The following is a 22366-nucleotide window of genomic DNA, read 5'->3' as shown; positions in this document are numbered from 1 at the left end:
GTCTCTCCACAGACATATCGATCGCCATTAATTACCCGTCGTCTCCTCTCATTGTGACCCGCAGTCGACGAAGATACAATTGTAGAGTCTCGTTTATTACGGATGTCTCGCCTCGAACTTGCATCACTCTTTGGGCTTGACATGAACGAGTTTTATTCCTGCACAGAGCTTCGAGCGCGATCGAATCTTATGATCGGAATAACAACTTCTTTAAGGCTCTATTGAAAAACAACGCTGCTCCGAACAGCCTTATTCTCAAATTTGCAAAATCAATAAAATAGAATATGTCTCCTCTTTTGTAATTAGGAGGATGGATCAGTCGGTACATCGCAAGAGAAATCGACATTCTTTGACACGGTTTGACTGATTAAAGAAAGGCTCTGTCAGCCGATTTTTTCCATCGTCCTGCGCAGGCTGACAGAGCCTTTTTTAAATCGATCAAACTGTATCAAAGAATTTCGATTTCGAAAATTCCAAGTGTCGTTAGTCGACTGATCCATACTCTTAAGGTTGACCTATTGCAAGCTTCATTATTAGGTGCAAACGTGATATTTTTTTATTTCATAGTTAAAGTGCACAGGAAAATGCCTGCAAAATTTTTGAGCGCATGATCGACTAGTTATAACAATAAATAATCGATAAAATTTCGAAATTTAACGCACAGCTTATGAAGACCGTGCTCCAACAGAGACTTGAGCCATGAATAACTAATTTTCCCGATTGGATATGTTTTAAAAAAGAATTCTCAAATGTTAAAAAAATGATGAGGATCATTTTCAATAAAAAATTTCTGATTTATATAACTACTGGCCGGCAATTTTGTCACGAGAGCATCGGTGGTTCAGTGGTAGAATGCTCGCCTGCCACGCGGGCGGCCCGGGTTCGATTCCCGGCCGATGCAATTAAATTTTTTCTTTTTTTTATCAATTTGATGTGAAAAATAGTGATAGAATCGTTAAAATCTGACTGCAGCTCGAAAGTGCTCCAAAAATCTTTTTCTCACGCTTCTCTTAGCATTGAATGATATCATGAAAATGTTAATTTTATCAAAGAAGCATTGAGCATCGACTTGTTATTGGCAAACTGCAATTATTGCTGCAGGTTCAATCAATTTTTTCGAAAAGTTCATACCAGTTGCCTCGTCCGTCATTTTTTCGAATTGCAAAAGCTTTGAATTTCCGAGTTTTGGCTACGGAAAAAGTAAAAACGCTTGAAGTGAGAAATAAAAATTATACTCAGACTTTTTTTACATTCCGGAGTTTGATGTGAAGACTTTGGAGTAAAAGTATATTTCTATTTACAAGTTTGGCGTATAAAACGCTTGGCTTTGCGCTCGATCGGAAGGATCCGTCCCGTAATCAAAATGAGAGCCTCGGAGACGCGGATAAAGTTTTTCCGCGAGGGTCATCGATGGCAGAAATTTGAAGAAATTACGAAGTCAAAACAGCGTGTGGAAAAGAAGTTCGTCGACCTTGGGCGACCGCGATGCGAGATCGAAATTCTCGATGCGCTGCAACGGTACGTACGTTCCTTAGCTCGCATCGAGTTCTCGAATCGCTCGTTTCGTTCGAGGCCACTCTCTCGCTACGAGCTTCAATTTTTTGCTCTCGCTCTCGGTCACCTCAGCGTACGTGTTCCCGTAAATCTTCGTCGTGATCTCGATCTTCCAAGTAAACGGTCAAGGTGATTAGATCATGGAAATTCTTATCGCTTCCCATTGATTTCCACTTTATCGAAATTCCCATTTCGTCGTGGGATTCGAACGCTGCGAAAATCGATCGATATTTCGGCCTCGGTGATTCTTTCGAGTGCTTCACACCACACGAACGACCCAGAAAAACTATTTTTCTAATGTTCCCTCGAAAATCCAATGTCGAGCAGTCTCGTCGTTCACGAGTGGAAGCTCTCGAGCTGAAATTGCTCAATCGAACCGCAGTTCGATGTCCTCAGAGCGAAACGCATCGTCACGGGTGCAAAGTGACGAGTGTCAAGTTCTAAGAACTCGCGACCGTCAGAACGATTCCACGCGCTTCGTGTGCACGAAGAATGGAAATATGCTGGAAGACGCTGCGCGCATGGAGCAGCGTCATCGCGAGAAGCAACCGGCGGCAGCGAGTTCGTTTCTCTCCGTTGCGAATGAAATAATTGAGGCGATTAAGCTTCCCGACAAAATATATAAACAACGTTTGCCAGTGCGACTGCTGCACGCGAGGAGCTCCAGGAATCTTTCAATTCGCCATGTATCAGAAGAGCTCACACGAGACTCGCGTCTGATTCCTCTGATTCAATGGACCACCGAGGCTTCGAACCTCGTATGCGAATAAACACAATTCCTTACGACGCTGAAGTTTCCAACGTTGGAGTCCAACGAAATGAACGAAAAAAACGTTTGTAATTCACCAATTTTTTATTTCAGCTTGAAAAACTACGAATCGCAAATTTGGCAGGGAACAAAATAGGAGAATTACTGGAATTATTGGAGAGTTTTTTTCGATCATTTCGTTGGACTCCAACGTTGCAAACTTCAGCGTCATAATTCCTTTACTCTCGCAGAAGCCTCGCCGGAGCTTCCCGTTCGTATTACGAACAGCAAACTCAAACTCAGAATCGATTGAATTTTGATGCGAGGATCAAGAGAGAAATCCCATTTCTTGGAAATTCCTGCAGACGCTCGAGACCCTCGTCAAGGGGTCGGTGAAGAGCCGGCGCACAAAAAAGCCACGCGGCGCCTCCGCTATCCGCGACGCTCGCGTAGGAACTTGGCCAAAATTTTGCATTGCAGTCCTCTCAGCCCGTTCGCCCCGTTGACATCTCTCGTGTCTCTTCAAACCACTCAATCTCGAGCAACACTCCTGGTAAGTTGAACAAGCGCTTGCGCACAACCCGTTTTCGTCGTCCGACGCTCTTGCAGCAACGATTGATCGTGGAATGACGAAGATCGGATGGCTGCGAGTGTACGGGAAAACCGCGACAGCGACTGCAATTGTTGTGTAGCGATCAGTTGAAGCAACGAAGTCAAAGATAATGCGAATGCGTGAAATTGGACTCGATTCTTCACTCAGATTTGAGAGCAGGTATAAAAACTACCAATTCGATTCTTTTGATGATCAATTTCACCGTCGTTTTTTCCTTTCCGTCTCAAGGCTCGAGGGAATTCGTTCAAAACACTCGTTGTCAGTCATTACTAGGCTGGAGATGAAAATAAAAAGGAAACGCATTTCGTTGGGCAAAGTTGCCTTCAAGGTTCCCTCAGATTACAATCGTCGATCTCGAAGTTTCGAACGAGAATATAATTTTCTGGTCATTGCAGCAGGCTCGGTGGAAAGGAGCCGGACAAACGAGCCCCAAGGCCAAAGCACACATGTGCGAAACTCGTGCGAAGCTCAAACGCTTTGAAAGAGTCTCAATCGGTTTGGAGTCGGAGGACAAGGAAAGAGCTCTCGATCTGGAAGGACGCGGTCCCGATTCTCCTTCATTCCTCTCACTCTTTACCTTTTTTGATCGCGAATCGCCGGAGAAACGCGTTAGCCTCGACGATTCATGGGGGAGAGTAAAGGAACAGAATCGCGGAGTTCGCCGTCTCCGCCGATGGAGATAATAACAACTTCGCGTTTATACGAAAAATCATTGCGGCGTGAAGGATCGCAAGAACGGAGCAAATATTTTCGCGGTTTCACAAGCCCCGCCGTTTTTGCATCAGGTTTCAGCATGCTCCGCGAAAATCTATGCGCGAACTAGCCAACCGGTCGGCCGCATATTTCCAAACCGGAACACAAAAATCTGCGTGCTTCTGGCATTTGCTAATTCCTTCTGAAAGAATTTTCGAAATAATTTGACGCTCTCGAACATTCAATTTTTATTTTTAAGAATCTTCGCACGTTCGCCGTGTTTCCAATCGTTCTGAAAAAAAATAACTGAAAATGCGATTACTCGCCGAGTTATTCGGGGCATTGCCTCCGAATCCTCGAGCACCTTCGTTCGTCGTGTACGATGACTCGCGGTTGCGCGATGCACCGCGTACTTGCCGGGACTTTCATACGCATAGCGAGCCATTTGAATGAGGAGGTGTAAATTGAAATGTGCGTGGACAGCGACAACCGAGAATTCCGTTCGTCCACAAGCCCGCTTCGCGCCTCTCGTTTCTGAAGAGTTTATAACGTTTCATTTCTTTTTCATCGCTTCATTTCCACCGGCTTTTCTGAATAACTCTGCTCGATGCGATCTGGCCCTCGAAGCACCAAAAGGAGGCGGCGATTCGTGACAAGAGAGCTCGAGAGAACTCGACAGCATATTTTCCCAGACTCCCGAGCAGATGGAAAGACAAATGGGGAGAAAGAGGAAGGAGAAGAACGAGAGAATGGTCCTCTTTTTCGAGTGCGCTCTCTGTGTCGCCTGCTCTCCTCGTAACTAGTTAATTGGATGCTGTGAGGTCTTTGTGGAAGGAACGTCTGGAATTCTGTCGGTTTAATCGCACGGACCGAACGCTCCCCGAGACCGTATTATCGTTTCGAGTTAAACCTCGAGGATTTCTCGTGGCTTCTCTTCCACCTGGCGCGTTACACGCCAGGACTATTTCTAGCCGCGATCTGCCGCTGCGGAAATCCTTTGCAGTCTCTCCCCCCTTCGGAGTCGCGGGCAATATCGTTTCTGGATTGCTATAAGGATTTATTGAAAGCGTGGCGCAATCTGAGCATCGCTGCATCAACCATTTATCGCGAAATAGCTCGAGTGTCCAGGGAGAAAGGACGGCAGTAACGAGATCGGGACTGCGCTACATTCGCGGATCGCAAAGTCTACGTTTTTATCTGATTTATAATGAACAACCCTTTTATAAACATTTTCAATTTCTCTGCAGATCGGACGAATGCACCGACGAACGCAGAAACTCAAAACGATCAAACGGAGTCGAACCATCGTCGGGAAAAGGGCAAATTCTGAATATTTTTCCTCGAATTGACGAAGGAGTCACAAAACCATCGCTCGCGGATGAATATTACGTTACTCCTCGTCGATAACATTCTCTTTCATCTGCCGTTCTCCCGAACAATCTTCCGAGAGAAAAAGTCTCGAACCTTTTATTTTCAGCGAGAAATGTTGAGCGTTTTTGCAACCGAGGCTCGCGAAATAAAAAGTCAAAAGTGTGAGCGCTCAAAAAAGGTGCAATTGTTCGGGAGAAAATAGTACGCGATGTATTACGAGAGGCTCGGACCGTCGCTCCTCTCGCCCACAACTTTGTGGCGGAGTCGGTCTCTACCGGTCCTAAACGAGGTCGCAGGCTTCGTCTCGTCCGCGCGCTGCCACACCACGCCGCTCACACCTTTTACCGGGAGAGCTCCATGCAAGAATCGTACACAGGGCGTTCCACTCATGGGCGTCGCAGCCGAACAAGTTGATCGAGGCAGCAACGACGGCCGGCTCGAAATCTCATTTCTATTTCGACGCACGAAAATCTGAAGCAGGAATAATCCTTCGGCCTCGAGATTTTGTCGATTATTCGATTGTTGTCGGAGAAAGTAAATTTTTTTTCAATATTCGCTCTCGTTTTAACTTCGACTCTTCAGTTCTTTTAGCAAATGCTGCGGCGGCAGAAGAATCGAGACCTTTTCGGTAACTCGAAGTTTTCGAAAGCCTTGTCAGAACGAAGAAAGGCCGGTGCCTTCTCGCACAACAGGGGGCCCCCTCTCGGTGGGGAAACTAGGCCGACCTATTAACATAAGTCATTTTGTTGTATCAGAACCGGTTCCTGTGTACGGTGAATCATACATAAATCGTCGGTTGATGTCCGATAGCCGATCGGTCTTTTAGCACGATTCAACTTTACGGCGTGCGCGCTTTGCAGCTCGGTGATAAGATTAAAAAATGACTTTTCGTCCTCGAAATTCCATTTACTTCGATTTTCTGCATTTAATAGACCGGAAATTTATCGTTTTCCGTTATTTCGAGTACTGAATTATCGATTCATTGGAATTTTACGAGGCTCGAGAATCGATCGGCCCTGCGGTCGTGAGAACAATGAATCAACTCGATCGAGCTCAAAACTAGGAAAAGTCGACCGTTCGGGGTGTCTTAATTCTCGGTTCAAATTCTTTCTCTCCCGATGGCGAAAGGCCGTGATTACGAGCAGGTTCGATTCTATCGTGCCGATGACGCGCAACCACTCGAATTTAAAGTTTTTCTCCCCGGTATAACGCACACAGAGAAATACTCTTTTCGATAAAAGATCTCCGGGCGAGCGTCCATGCAGATTGGAAAGCCCAGTGGAGATCGTGATTCTCGAGCCGATCGTTCGATCTTGCGGGCCCGAGTGGAAAGCGTTGCGTAACTACCTGCTCGATCGCTGAACGCAACATTATGGGTATTATATTCGAGCGTTCCGCAGACGTAACGTTTTCGATACTCTTAAATCTCACTGTGACGTATCAGTATCTCTTGATTTTCTCGTTCTTACCTTCCAACGTTTGTATATTAAAATCACTCCCGTTTGTTTCATTGGTAACAGTGTGTTTCTCGGTTTTTTCACCTTCCTCGAGTTCAGAAACGTGCAGACTCGAGTATAACCAGTTGACTGAGCAGAGCGACAGGGAACCTAGTGAAGGAAAGATCCTTTATCACTTGTTCGAGCTGTTATCGTTGCGTCACACCAGTAGAAACAAAGGGACCGAGAAACGTGTGCAGAAGTAACTCGATCGGCTATTTCTTCTTTTTTCGCCTGTGAGGCTCGCCAACTTTCTCCGATCGTGGACCAGGCTGGGATGGAGCCTCACGAACTTGCTCTTCGCGTATCTCGAACTTTGTGCGCTCTCATGACGAATGTCGCGATAATTAGAAAAAATGATGGGACTTTGGGAAGGGATTTTTCTTCAATTAAAATTTAACGAGCTCGAGAAGATTTTGGTTCGTTGATACCGCACGTCGTTTCTTTTTGTTCTTCCATTTGGATGGGAAGCGTGCACAGAGAAGCATTGCCCAAGATAAATGAGTAGAAGAGAGTGAAAAACGTTGGAACGTCGATAAAAAGGGAGCGAAGAAAACGATCGAAGCAGAGCCAGCACGCGGAGTGCGCACAGGAAATTCACGAGCACCCACAACTCTCACTCCAGTGAAATTGAAGCGCGTGAGTCATGTTGCGTATATACGCATAAATCGACGAAGATTTAACTAGAATAATGGAATCGTGCGATGGAAGAGCACAACAAGTTCGTGGTCGAGCGACTCGGAGAAAATGGTGTGCACTTTTGACGAGGCTCTCGAGCGGTCCGAGCAGGGGATCTTTGTGCTGTTAATCTTTTAGTTGAGAGAGCCTATCGCCAGGAAAAATGAGGACTGTCCGGTGGACACAAAGTTGAGAAAGTTTCCAAGTGAAGAAGATGGCGCGCCAGAGGAAATAAATGTACAGAACGTCGCGGGAACACGTGACGTGGGTGCGACAAAATCGCACGAGCTGTGCATTAATTCTTCCCCGAGAAAATGCCAAGTTTCCCCACTCCACCTTCTATTTTTCATGCTTCGAACGCGGACTCAACCTTCGAAAAAATAATACTCGAAGAGCGAAACGACGCTAAACGGATTTATCGACTGGTTATCGACGCGGATACGAAGCAAACGACAGACAAAAGTCACGGTTTCGTGGCTATTTGTAACTCAAACCGTATGAATCATGATCGGTGAGACCAACGGGCGCGCAACGCGTTCGAGTTGCTGATTAAACTCATTGAAAATGATATACACTCCGGAACAATCACGTTTTTACGACTCGGATTAGTGAAACTCGTATTATCTAAATTCGTGACGAAGCCCGAGCTCTAAATCCGCTTCGGTAAGTACATGAAAGCAGGATGATTTGCAATCTTCAGTGAATTTATAGCTCTCCGGATTAAACAATTGGAAGGTGCAATTTTTGGAGGCGCTCACTCGATTCAATTACGACGAGGATATTTCGGTCTGCCTCGAGAAATCCGAATCGCGGATTATCCCATTTGAAGAAATAATATCAACTCCTATACTTTTAACATAGTGAAAAATGAGTAATTACGCGGTAAGAAAAAAACATGGAAACCTCCGTACTCGAGACCGAAAATGATTAAGAGTTGTGTAAATTACCGATATGACTTACGGAGCGCTCGAGAGTCGGTGCTTTGGTCATTATCGCCATACGAATGCAACAAATGTCTTTCACTTTGAGCGTCAGAATGCACGAAGAAACGCATTCGCGTAGGCGATGCGTGAGTGCATGCACTTTTATTATTATTCTCTTCATATCCGAGGAAACTTTCTCCGTCGTTAACCTTCCTCTGTCGCGAACTTAGAATCACGGTAATACATTTAAAGTGATGAGAGCAGAGCTCGAATCTAACGCGAACGAGGATTCGCGTCCACAGTTCATTTTTCAATTGCATCGGAAGGAACAATTCGAATGGAAAATCCTTTCGAAAAACGGCCATTCGGAGCTTCTAATATCATAAGGATCAAATTATACAGGTGAAATTACATTTACCTCACGATTATCATCTCCATTCTCGAGCACAAACTCTCCAAAAGATTCGTTCCAGGCGAAACAGAAGCTTTCACTTAATTACAGCTTTCTGTCCACACACGAGTCACACCGCTTGTTCGCGCACTTAAATATTCTCTAAATTAGAACTAATTATCGATTGTGAGACAGTGAACTGATTCATGCTCTTCCTAACGCGGTCTCCATCAGGGTTATCAAGGAAAATTAGAGGTTGAGCTCATATGCGTGCGTGCACAGAGATAAAAAAGTATTTGGAACAACGAAATGTGACACTCTACGGGGTGCCAATGAAATATACGAACATTACAAGGTTAAACATGATTAAACGAATAAAAATGACGCTGAAGTTTCCAACGTTGGAGTCCAACGAAATGAACGAAAAAAACTCCCCAATAATTCCAGTAATTCTCCTATTTTGTTCCCTGCCAAATTTGCGATTCGTAGCTTTGCAAGCTGCACCAACGATTCGTGAAATAAAAAATTGGTGAATTAAAAACGTTTTTTTCGTTCATTTCGTTGAACTCCAACGTTGGAAACTTCAGCGTCGTCGAATAAAATAGTTTTGGATCAAACTGCAGATTCTTCCAGGTGGGGATAAAATGTTGGAAATACTGAAATTTCGAGGACAGCTAAAATCTCGAGTTTATAAACTTTGAATGATAATACAAGGTGAATTCGATTAGAGCTTTGAATGTCGAAAATAAATGAAGTAGAAGCTAAAATATCGTTTCTCCGAAAATTCGACTATCGCTCTTGCGATTCATAAATTACTAGTCAGCAATACTGTGGATATTCACAATTTTGAAAATATAATAAGCAAACGAAATATTACTGAGGCTGAAATACTGAAACACCAAAAAGTCGAACGGCCAAAACGTTAGAATCGGCGTATCGACTTTCGCCTTTTCGTGCCACCGCTATTCTACATATCTAAGCTTTATAGGTTCGAAAAATTCACTGTCGATTTTTTGCTACTCGATATTCTGGTCCATCTGTAAACCAAATACTTTCCATTTTGAATTCGAAAATATGAGCTTTTGACATTCGTATGGTTAAAATTGCATTCGAAATGAAAACTTCCAATCTGATATCAAAACTTTTAAAATTTCGAAATATCGACCGCTCTACAATTCGATTATTTGACATATTGGATCCTACGCTTTTTTTCTCAGTGTGGTTTTGAGCGAACGAATATCGAGAACATTAATTCGACGTGTCAGGTGGAACGTGCGTCCATAAATTCGGTGCGTTAGGGTCTCGCGCGTTTTCTATTTCTGGCTAAAACCTTTAAGCGGCAGAGGCGCTCTCTCGAGTACCGCGTGCTTTCTTTATTGTTTCGCTAAAAAAAAATCTCCTTTTTCGATCTTTTCAATGCCCTTGCGACATTTTCTATGCGCATGGAAAGCGAACGTTTCTATTCGGAGCGACGGAAAATACAGAGGCTTCGTTCAAGTATCATGCATATCGAGTTCAAACTCGCCGCGATGCGTTCGAGAGACAAAACAACTGTCATTTTCCGAACGAATTATTGACGAATCTGAAAATTCGTTTCAGTCTCTGAATTACTAGATTTTTCTTCAATTGTGCAGAAATTATTCGCGATAAACGACGATTGACGACCTATTTTCTGCGTTCATAAAATTTCTGTCGATTTTATTCACTCCCAGTAAACAAAAAAACTATAAAATTAATAGCTCGCACAAGAACGTGTGCAATTCAATATAAAAACACCATTTTTTGTTCGCATCGCCGTCACTGCTATTCGAGAAATGTGAAAAAAATGTATATGCAAATCAGTGGTCAGATAATCCCACGCAGAATATTCTACAAGCATTGAATTTTCGTGCAGACCGATTTTTGTTTATTTCAAATAGTGAAAAATATCGGATCCAAGGTTTGGAGGCGATGGCTTATTTCTCAATTGCGATCAATCGACGATTCCCACTGAAAATTTCAAAAGCCCACGCGTCGCTCGAGGTGTCCTAGGCTAATCCTCCTACGCGATAAGATCCGCCCTGACGCGTGACGAAACACTTATTTTTGGCGTGAAAACTGGTTTTTTGCGATCGCGAGTTATTCCATTCATAAGCTATACGCGGCATGAAGCTTTTGACTCATCGCGATGAGACCGTGAGTCTCGGGAGGAGGTGAATTTCCATTGTTTTCCCGTTGATTCATCGGATTCGAAATTCGATGAGGGTTTCGTGGTTCGACGCGTTTCTTCCCTTCGAGATTGAAAAACAGCCGCAAGAAGTGAGTCGTGAAAATGAACTATTGAAATTCGTGCCCATTTTTACAACGAGTTTCATTCCCTCATCGTGTTCCTTAAAAAAAACAAAAATGTCGGTGACTCAGGACGATTTAGCAGCGTCAAAAAATCGTACGAGTCGAAAAGGTTTGTTTTCCCTGATCCATTTCGCCTTTGTTTGATCATTCGTATCTTCGTTTCCGCATACGCGCACATGGCTTTTTATCTCGCGTGAGAAGAGTCGGTGAATTCGCTTCCGCGAAACTCCTCGTAGTTGCCGGGCCCCGATTTCTAATTGTTCGTCGAGCAGAAAAGGAATAAAAAGGGGCGCGGGCGGGCGGACCGGCCGGTGCCGGAGACGATGGAAGAGAGTGGATTAGCTCGCGACGTCCTCGATGTCTTACCGTTCACGATTCTTCGCGACTATATGCGGCTCCGCGTTTTCACGTTAAAGAAAACCAGAACGGTGTGCATCGCCTTCTCCGCACTGGCTACCCAACAATATATTTTTCTACGTACACGCGCGCGCACACATTTCTCTCAGGCGCTATCCACACACCGAGTTCGAGCCCCTCGCACAACCAACTCGTTATCCATTCCACATATACGGCTATATCGGACGCGCCAAGCATCGTCGAGACGCGGAGAGTTTCTAATTCACAAAAGACACGAGAGTTTCCGTGTCTGTCGAGTCGACTATAGAAACTGACATCGCGCACAAAACACACTGTGCAAACATATGGGCATTTCCACCGTCAATATTGGTGGCCCATTTATCGCAATTTTTTAAATTTCTTTGACAACCAGAAAAATTGCAGTTGAGTGAGGAGTCTCGGAGTTCGCAAGATCGTTTGCTCTGTTGAATGATGATTTTTTTCAAACGAAGAAACGCCGAGGAATTTTGTGTCGGTCGGAAAGCTGAGTTTGATGAGCTGCGGATTTTTTAGTTGGTGCGAAAAGATCTGAAGTCAGCGGTCGCAGTCGGGGCTTGATCGTTGAATGATGATCATTTTTATTTTTAATGGGGGGGGGGGGGGGGGGGGAAGAGTCGAAACTGGTGAATTGGGAATGGACGGAAAGTGTTTCGAATCGTTTGTACAAGTTGAGGGGTTTTTGAAGCGATGTATCTTCTCCGTGGATCCATATTCGGGAGCGTTGAAATATTTTTAATGGAGGCTCGTTTCGGAACGATTTTTTAGCAGTTTGGGTGAAGCGCGCGACGCTCTCTGCTCGAAAATTGATTCGAGTCAGGCGTTTTTTTGGTTGTGGAGTCTGTAGGTTTTCTTTGGTGGAAGAATCTAAAGATGTGCCGACACAACAACGCTCAGACTTTGTAAAAGTAGATCTATCCATGAAATCTGGTAAGAGCCTTGAGAATTTGTAGTCTCAATGCAACTTCTTTCGTTTATTAAAATTTATTACGCGCCTGCCTTCTTCCACGTGCTTCTTAAATACCCTCGAGTCTTATTCATTGACACAAACGCGCAGAATTCGTGTGTGTGCTTTTTAACGTGGTCCGAGATTTGGTGAATAATTTTTGCTCTCCACGATCGTTCACAATCGTTCATTCAATTTCTATTTTTCACCAACATACTGACAGACAATATTCTTACTTGTATTTAACACTCGGAATTGAATTTAATCGACTCTACACAAAAAGTCCCATACATTTGTGACTTTGTCTCGACTTCTTATATTATTCAAGCGGCGCGCGGAAGACTCCAATTTCAGTGGCGTGCATAAATTTGGGACCCTTACACGACTTTGCTCCGGCAATATCATTTTTAGATGAATGTGAAAAGAAGTACACGCTGCCGTTTCATCGAGATAAGATATTTTCGGATGAGTTTTCTTACTGTTTTTCGAATCCATGCAGATTTTGATGAAATTATTTTTAAAATATGAAATAATTGAAAGAAATCAACTGTGTTAAGGAGCTCATTCGAACGCAATTTGACAAGCGTTCGAAAGGATCCTGTTTGAGCTCTCAAAACCTGTGATACTTCTGAGATTCGCGCGGGTTCCGCGATTTAGAAATGATATCACAGGCGACTCGACGAGGGTCTTGTCCCAGGAGAACGAACCGGAAGCATCGAGAGAGAGAAATAAAAGTAAGTACCGAGTAAAAAAAGGTCGCGGAGGATCGCAAGAGCGCGCTATCGCAGAGTCGAGGACTGCTCGTGTCGACAGAAGAAGTTTCTTCCGAACGATGCACAGAAGTTCCGTTTCCACGATAATGGTAGCTCCGCTAGTTCGCCGTCCGCGTTTATTTTTTCCTCTCAGCTTGCCCGCTTTTTCGAAGTTAATATCCGAGGAGACTCTCTCGCGGCAGACTGGTCTCGGCGCATCTTTCTCCAGCACGGTTAAGAAGGTGACATCGCGACTCGTCTCGTTCTAGGACAGCCTAACGAGAGCTTTGCGGAGATGAGATCGTTGCGGGATTCCCACTCTGTCAACGAGCTCAGAAAGTCGTAGACGCGAATGTCGAGCGCCGCTGCGCCACTTGAATTACGTGCACGGGTTCCGCGCGATTATATGCGAGATTAAAATGAGCAAAACATAAAATGACGTTTACGGTAACAGAGCCGGGGAAAATACGATTGTAACTTCCTACGAAAGCTCGAACGAGTTCAGTCATTCATACAGACGGCTCCGAGACAGTGAGATCTCTCCATTTTTTCCTCTCGCCTCATCCATCGTGCTGGTACATCGAACGAACGATTCTAGCCGAAGAAGGTCGAGGGACGAAAAAAAATGTGTGCCATTGCCATATTCGCGAGCGTCTCCTCGCTCTAGCCTCCTTTCGAGTCCACGTGTGAAAATAGATCCAGTTTCGTTGCTCAATAACAACGAGTCTCTTCCGATTCAATCCGGAGCCGCCGCCGAGCAATGTCTCTCCTGAATTCGCATATCGAAATCATCTTCGACCGGGCGATCTGAAAACTCTTTCAGACGACTTTCGAAAGTGCGTTTTTTCAAATGATTTTCATCAAATCCTCCTTCCACCGAGGAACTATATTGAAACTCGAATGTCGCGGACCAACGCCTCTCACTACAGATTTATATCCGACCACATATAGAGCGTTGTGCGAGGACACATTCCTCAATAGAGCAATCGGCCGGTTGACATTTAAAATTGATAGGTCAAAACTCTGGCAGCGCTACTTACGATACTTTTGTTATTCGTGAGATCACGTCACACGTATTTCTGCACCAGAAAATAGTCAGCAGTGTATAGAATAGACGTTGAATTAGCTGTTCCATTCGGATCGGGGAAACGAAAAAACTGGTCGCGAGGCACGTAGTTTTTTAGCGAGAAATATTGCGAGCTGCGCATCAAAACTTGTACGGACAAGGGGTCGAAAGGGGAGGAGAGAAAAAAGGCGGAAAAGAGGGAACCGAATGAGGAGAAAAAGAGGAAGAAAAGAAGTATGGAAGGATGAGAGGAAGAGATTGAACGATGATGGTGGAAAGACACGCGACGACGAGGAACGAGCATCTCCGACGAGTAATCCCCCGTTCGGCGAACGTTCCGTTCGTCGAGATGGACTCCCTTCCTGGTTTCTTGAACCCTTCTCGTGCGAAGCGGCTGATCTAACTGTTTTCCAGCGGAGTGCCGCTGCATTCTCCGGAAAATAAATATTAATACGGAGCAAGGAAGAGCGGCGAGGGGCGAACGCGGGTTTATTTACCGCTCGTGATTATTGTTTCTCTCGTATCCTCGGAGAAGATTGAGAGGCCACGCGAGCTCGGGGAGGGGCGAAAAAATCGAATGTTAATCACGACAGCAATCTTTCGATGACCCCGCGAATTTGTGGTTCGCTCAAATTCGCTTTATGGCCAATCCACGACTGTCAGTTAACCGCAAGCTCGTGATCTTCGCGGCATTCGGCTTCTCATTATTGCAAAATGATCAATTTTCTTCCTTCATTTTTTCTTCTTCAAATATACATAAAACTGAAACCGCAGGCCTCGCCTTTCTCGTCACTGCTCTTTTGTCACCGCAATTCGTCCGAGAAAAAGTCTCCGCGCGCTCTCTTTCAGGTGCAACGAAGAATGTCCTCGTTCAACGTTCGCGGCACACATCTGCCGTTGAATTCTCATAAAATTGCGCGCGTCTACTTTTTCATGTCTCTTCGCTGTCAACGCACGCGTTGCGGACTCTGCGGAGGAATTGTCTTTGTACCGAAAATCCATTGTGCAAAAATCGTCGCTTCGAAATTCGTGATTGGAATTCGTCGAACTCTATGAAAGTCTGCGCGATTTATAAATCACTTGGGAGAATGGAGAAAAACGGCTCTCGAGAAACGTCGGACGGCGGCTCATTCGGTAAAACTTAAAAAAATGATCGTTTCCCCGATTCTTTCGATGACGTGTTTCTCTTCCGGAATGAAAGTTTCGTGTTAAATCCTTCGTGTCCGTAAGTGCTTCCTTCTGCCGGCGCTTCGACTCGTCGCGCCACGACGGCCTAATCGCCTCCGCGTTAAGGCGATAATTAATGTCTGGCTTGAAATAGAATCCGATAGAGTTTTAAGGCGCCCTCGGGAGGCTCGAAGGGCGTCGATGGCGGCAAAAAAATTGAGGACAAATTATTGCGGTGGAGCGTCGTTTCGAGAAGCGTTACATTTTGGGGCTTTCGATGTCGAGTTCTGCGGCAAGATTTTCTTCAGTGGTGAAGTATTGTAAAGGCGGCTCGACGATTTCATGAGGAAATTAATAATTGAGGTGCGAGGAACGCGGAGATTGCGCAAAATCGGAGGCGTCTTTGAATCGCCTTTGGAAAATCGACTTTCACCCACTTTCCCGTCTCGTCATCGTCGCCAATTCGAAACACCGTTGCATTCCACACCTTCGTAACGTTTACATTTTATCATTGGGCAAAGTAAACTCATAAATTGAGCGCACGTAAGTCCGTGACTTTAACTGGGCTGCGTCGCAACTTTGTTCAGATATTGCGTCCCGCTTATGTAGCTCTGAAAATGCCTCCGTGCGCGTATAGATTACTCCGAAAAGATCGTAAAATGAGTCTGCTCTGCTTCAACGCTCTCCTCGTCGACCGCTTCACTTTCATGGTCGGATGATAATTAAGAATAATTTATAGTTTTTCACTCTCCCGCGTTTCTTTGTCCCCGCGGTCCAAGGCCTTTGTGAGAGGGCTAAAAATTGATAAATTTATTAATGAACGCGGCGTTACTTTCAGGCCAATCAAAGGGCAAAATTAATTTGATTAATTCCCTTGATCCAAAGATCCGAGAGCCCGCAGCCTCAGGCTCGCGGCCGAGACTCTCTTCGGTATATTAAAGAGCATTGTACCGCCTGATAATAAAGCAGCGAAGCGAGGGAGATAGAGGCGAGCGAGAGAAAGAAGCAATGGAATAAAGATCCGAGGACAGAATCGCCGCGTCTTGTCTCTTGAGCGGTCAATAAACTCTGAGAGAGTCCGAAGTGCAGCTTCCGCCAGTATTTTCTTTCACTATTTTTTTCGTTTCATACACGACTTGTGGGAGCCCTGCTGCATGGGCGAAATAGTGGAAAGCAGCGACGTAATCCGCGCCCATTTCCTCGTGCCATTTATTCAATTCCATTTTCACAGTTAACTATATCGATAGCGCTCGATCCTTGCTCATTAACTTGCGAACAAGTCCATGAGGCTTCGATCCATTTAACCGCTTACGCAATCCCGCCGCTGATTAATGATCCGAGCTTTATCGAGATAGAAAATAAAAACCGTTGCTCCGTCGAATCGTTGGTTCAGATCGGCTTCGATCTACTGAAATTCACTTTGAAAGTTATAGTCGAATGGAAATAAACGCGAGCGATTCGAGCTTCGTTTCACTCGAAATTTTGCCTAAACGAAGCCAAACTAATTCGAAATTGTATCGCGTCGATTAATGTACACCCCAAATAATCGATTCGCAATTCCTTCGAAAAAAATGGCTCGTTTGCATAAAACGAAGCTCGAGTCTCGAAGAGCGTTATCCCGCGGCGTGACTATAGCGACGAGCAACCGGCTGGAGGAAGAGGCGCTATTTCCGACGAGAATGACGACGTAAGGAACGTCCGGGCGCAGCGAGAGCCTGGCCCATTCTCGTCATCGTCGTCATCGCGAGCGGGAGAGATGCACTCGAGATGCAGCGTTCGTTGGGTGCGTCCAGGAATAGCCAACTTGCCGTATTTTCAATATACACGTGTATACACACGAGCCCTTACCACTGTGAAACGAAATTTATATCCGAAGGTACTTCGAGCTTGTGAAAACATTGGCTTTCGCTATTTTAACGTATTTTCTAAAGAGAAAACAAGCTCGAGAGGCCCCTTTTTGGTTCTGTAAAGGTGGCTTTATCTCGTTGCTTCGTCAAAATACATTTTTAAGTAATAAACAACCTTATCGAACTTAAACCGTAGCATTTTGTTTTTTTTTGGCTCGTAACTACATGATGCGTCTTGCCAAATGACAGTGTTCACAAATAAACAATTATTTTTGCATTTTCTGCGTACTTTTATGATGTTTTGTATTCAATACTCTCTTTGGTAAATCAATGACGCTGAAGTTTCCAACGTTGGAGTCCAACGAAATGATCGAAAAAAACTCTCCAATAATTCCAGTAATTCTCCTATTTTGTTCCCTGCCAAATTTGCGATTCGTAGTTTTGCAAGCTGCACCAACGATTCGTGAAATAAAAAATTGGTGAATTACAAACGTTTTTTTCGTTCATTTCGTTGAACTCCAACGTTGGAAACTTCAGCGTCGTGGTAAATCAAGCTATGATAGAGACCGTTTTTTTTTGGTTTTATAAAGGTGGCTTATCTTGTTGCTTCGTTATAATACATTTTTAAGTAATAAACAACCTTATCGAACTTATTCCGTAGCGTTTTATTTTTTTTGCTTCTATAATTACATGATGCGTCTTGCCAAATGACGGTGTTCGTAAATAAACAATTATTTTTGCATTTTCTGCGTACTTTTATGATGTTTTGTATTCAATACTCTCTTTGGTAAATAAAGCTGTGGTAGAAAAAGGTGTGAAAAAATAATTGCTTCGATCCTCTCGAGCCTCTGTGGGCTGCTCGAGAGGCCGCTGGCGAAGGGACGCGGTCCGAAGGAGATTTCAGATTTTTTGCGGCCGATTCGAGGGCTGCACACGCATCGAACGTGGCAGCTCGTCGGAGGATCGATTAATTACGAAAAAGTAACGCCACGCGCCGCCGTCGGAGCTCCAACTTTCCTTTAATTGAGGAAATTTCATCACATTTTTTACAATCATTGTCTCGACAGAGTTTTTATCGCTAATTTGTCGACGCAATGGAAACGCGATACAGTTATTATTTGGGATTATAACTCGCGGTGGTAGAAGGCGAAGAATCGAAAGCGAACACGTGAAAAGTGTCTCGTTTCCAGCTATCAAATTCATCGGCCGACCGGAGGCCGCGCTAACTTTACCGGACTCCCGTTCATATGCGTTTCAACGTTTCAGTATATACAAGTATAAATATACAACGTCGCAGACGCCGATCGCTTTGCGCCGAGTGCGGATGCACCGACGATTCGCATTGCGCCGTGCCGCGGTTAAATCCATCGCGCACTTTACCGCCGCTGACGTTTTCAACGCACGCGAAGGAAAACTTCGCATTCAAACGGTACATAACCATCGATGTATGACTGTACGGAGCCTCATTGTGCATTAGTCGTAATGCGAGAGGCGGGGGATCCCGCACAGTGACCGAAAATACACGAGTCGCTTTACTCCCAATCGACCGATAGCCAAACTCGCCATTTCTCTTGCTTGGTCTCACTTTTTTGAATTACCGATCACCAGACACTTTCACCGATGCGTTTTTTTCTCATTTGCAATCTCTTTTCATGGAAAGTTGTGATCTTGTTTTCCTGGGAAAGCAAAGCCTTTTCTGGAGCTCAATTTTGTTTGCTTCACTCATTCCTGTGTGCGGTTCGAATTCATCCAAAAATTTTCGAAGATTTTTTAATTTTTTCAAGGCTCTTTGTGAGCTCACGTTCCGAATGCATTTTTACTTGCTCTTCATTTTTCTCGTTTTTTTTTCAGTTTCTCGGAATTCGTTGATGAAACGGCCCATGCATTCGTACCTTTTTGCGTGCCCACCGACGCCGCATATGGTGTACAACAATGGAAACGATATTTTGCAACGTGTTTCGGGAGTGCACACATCGAGGAAAAACCATTATAACGATGAAGCAGGGGAATGGCCTTCCATGGCAGAAGGTCATCGGAGACAATTGCGGATCTACGAATCGTCCCGAAGTAGCCTCGCTCGCCTCCCCCACATCCTGCCACTTTTGTATCAATTTCATTGAACACTTTATTTTTATTCGACTCAACCGAACCTCTCGCTCCGTTACAAGTTCGACTTTTTATCGTCGCGGTATCACCAACTGAGAAAACATTTGCTCGTTTCATCGTTTTGCTGCATGAAATTTCGGTGGGTTCAACCATTTATTTGTTGCACGACAAATAAATTCGTTTATTCAATTAAATCGTAGGAATTTTTCGTATTTTCATCGACAGAATCGCTCGGGCCAAATGATTTTGTTCGAGCTGCATGTTGATCGATATCATTTAGAGACTCAACAATAAACATGTGCTCAAATCTTTAGACACCACTTTCAACACTAGACTTTTCAAAACTTTTTATTTCATCCACGAATTTATGAAAGTAATCTTACAACGAGACTTTTTAGGGGTAGCAATTCCCAAGAAATCGAGTACAATCATTAAAAAAATTTAAAAATCAAGTTTCATTATAGAAAGGAAGTTTGAATTTTCGTCGGTGCAAATTTGCACCAGTCAGATTGACTGAACGGAAATTGTTAGGATGAACGAGGATGAATTAGTTCATTTCGATGAACTTTTCAAAGAATTTGCTTAGCTCGACCAACGCTCATAGTTTCAGATTTGACGAATGAATTTGCGTCCAACCAAATATTCTGGTTGAGAGAAGCCTTCATTTTCACAGCTTCTTTCACAACAGTCGACTCGAAATTTCCGGTTTCCAAGAGAAAACTGTCCTTTTTTCTTCACACTTGGACTCGCGCACGTAACTACATCCTGAGAAAATACTTTACCGGGAAGATGAGAACGAGGATATTATAATGACGATAGTAACGACGATTATGGTGAAGAATAGAGAGAGAGAGCGTTCAGGATATTCTTGCCGATAGAACAACCGCTTCGCGCACTTTTCCCTCATCAATTTCATTTTTCGACGCGCCTGTGAACGAGAATTCACGTGAATAGAGCACCGATATTAGAACTGCAGTTTCTATTCTCGGCTCCCGCGTGCGGAATTTCTTATCGACTTTCCCAAGCAGCCAATTCCATTTGGGAGCAAATCCAATGACTGTCCGAAGGGGACTGGATTTGTTTCTGATGATGCGCTGATCGCCAGGGCCAATCCGAACATCGAACCACTGGCAAATCCATCGCTCTCGATGTTCGGCGTCGATCATTTTTCCCCTTAGAACCAGCAGGCGCATGTGCGCGTCGATAAAATGCGGTGGGTACACAGGAAAAATGTGTTTAGGGATCCACCTTAAGACTGGCGTAGGTAAAATACGATCTGAGAACAATCTCGTACGCAGAAGCAGCGAAAGTGAAGGCTCGCGCCTTTCACGCGTCTGCTAAGTTTTTCTCAACTATTAGACACGAAGAATGCCCGGGAGATTCCGTCCGCGATTACGAGGCTCATCGCTCATCGAGGGCTGGAAAATCATCGCGATTAAAAGCGAGCTAATACGATATTTTGCTGCGGCCGCGAAACAGGAACCGTTTGATCATTCGCGGTTTATCAAATTGCTGGAGCTTGTCAAATTAATGAAGCAACTGGAGCATTCCGAATAAATTAAACAGCGATGCAGTCCACGTGCGAATAAACTTTCGTAACCCACTGAAATTCCTCCATGAATTAATCGAATCCCGCTTCTCCGGACTCGTCTGCGATTTGACAGTAATTAAAACGCCGCAATTAGAGATCGAATTGTAAGACGAACGTACCTTCGTCGTTGTTGTTTTCCAAAGTTTTTTTCATTACAAAATAAATCCTCGGATTCGAGCCCCTCTAATCGTCTTTTTTCAAATTTTTCTCTTGCAGAAATTCGCGAAAGAAACATCAATTCTCACGCAATTATTGGAACCTCGGGGGTCGATTATTGTCTTCGAAAAGTCAGCGAAAGATCACGAAGCGAAGGGTCTCGTGGCTCGACTCGAAACAAGTTTGTTTGGATCGTCGTAGCATTTCGTTGGACGTTTTCGACGAGCGAGTCCAACGAAACGAAGGAAAAAAACACATTTAATTCAGCAATTTTTGATTTTACGATTGTTCAACAGCCAAAAAGTTCATTGTTCCAAAATTTCGTGATACGAAACAAAATTCCGTTGTAATATTTGAGATGCGCGAGCCTGCGTCGATGTGGGTCAAACTTCCGTCAATTAATGGATTCACACGACACGTGCGCTCCGCAATAAAGTTGAGTATATAATTAAAACCGGGATGTACGAGGAGAGGCGGCCGGGTTCGAAGCAGCAGCGACTGCGGGGAGCGTCGTAGATCTCGCTGCCGCGGAGAGTTTCGCGAATATGGAAATGCGCTTCCCACAACTCGAGAGCCCATCGGAGGCTCTCTCGGTCTAATTGCGTGCGATAAAATAGCCGGGGATTTTTCAGCATGCGGATGCACGCCGGAGCCTCAACGTTGGTAAAAAAGGTAACGGGGTCGCGGGGATTACGGCTCTGCGTAAGAATGTGAGGCATGAGAATTACCTGGAAACGATTTTATCCCGACGCTTGAGGAGGGTCGCAGAACTCCTTAACGAATGTTCTTTCCCGAAAGAGCGTTTTTCGCGCGCGCACGCGCGCGCTTATCATCCCCTGCACAAGTTCGGGGAGGGGGAAGAAAAGTTGCAACAGAAAATTTGAAATTGACCTCCCAGCAATTCCGCGGTAGCGAGCCATTTTCCAATTTGTTTTTTTTCATGTTTCTTCCACGAAGAAGCGAACGGCGTGTTCTCTGGCCCCGTCGAAGCAGCGCACACGTATCTCTCCGGCTAATTAGCAACTCGCGAAACATTCAGGCTGCACTACGCTCGGCCAGGTAATATTCAGTAGCCTCGATGCCCGAGACAGTCGACACCGGCTCGTCGAATTGCGCGCGTCCTGGGAGCTTCAGCTTCCCAGGACCTCGCGCGATTAACCTCCCGCTCTTGGGTTTCGATCGGGAAAAAGGCGCGCCTCTCCCGAGCCGTGGTTGCGCTGGATCGAAATATCAAACTTGCTGTGCAACCGGATTCGACGAGATTTTGAAAAACTCTTTTTGCAAAATACTTTCACCCCTTCTTTTGGGGGGACAATAAGAATAGTTGAGCCAGACGTTTTTTAATCTCATAATTTATGGTTGAATATGGAGAATAAAAATTATGCGAGGAAGCCTTTACATTATTTTGAGAGTGCCAAAATTTTATTAGGTTTATGACTCCATGGGGCACCAACACTTTCTGCTATGAGAGCAAAAAGGACAATTTTTGCTCCGCGATTTGTGAGAGAAAAAACAACGCTGAAGTTTCCAACGTTGGAGTCCAA

At 44.6% G+C, this 22366-nt stretch overlaps 1 protein-coding gene and 1 non-coding gene across 6 annotated transcripts in view; one reads left to right on the top strand and one right to left on the bottom strand.

Moving 5' to 3' along the window:
• The window catches only part of LOC122406074 (uncharacterized), a 44595-nt gene that overhangs the window by 16948 nt on the left and 5281 nt on the right, over nucleotides 1-22366 (bottom strand). The gene's annotated exons all lie outside the window — the stretch shown is intronic.
• TRNAG-GCC (transfer RNA glycine (anticodon GCC)) lies at nucleotides 831-901 on the top strand. Its single transcript has one exon. It is a non-coding gene; the product is annotated as a tRNA-Gly (tRNA).

Source organism: Venturia canescens, chromosome 2 (assembly GCF_019457755.1).
Source record: "Venturia canescens isolate UGA chromosome 2, ASM1945775v1, whole genome shotgun sequence".
NCBI lineage: Eukaryota > Metazoa > Arthropoda > Insecta > Hymenoptera > Ichneumonidae > Venturia > Venturia canescens.
Note: the sequence above shows the minus strand (reverse complement) of the source record. Positions and strands in the feature narration are given on the sequence as shown.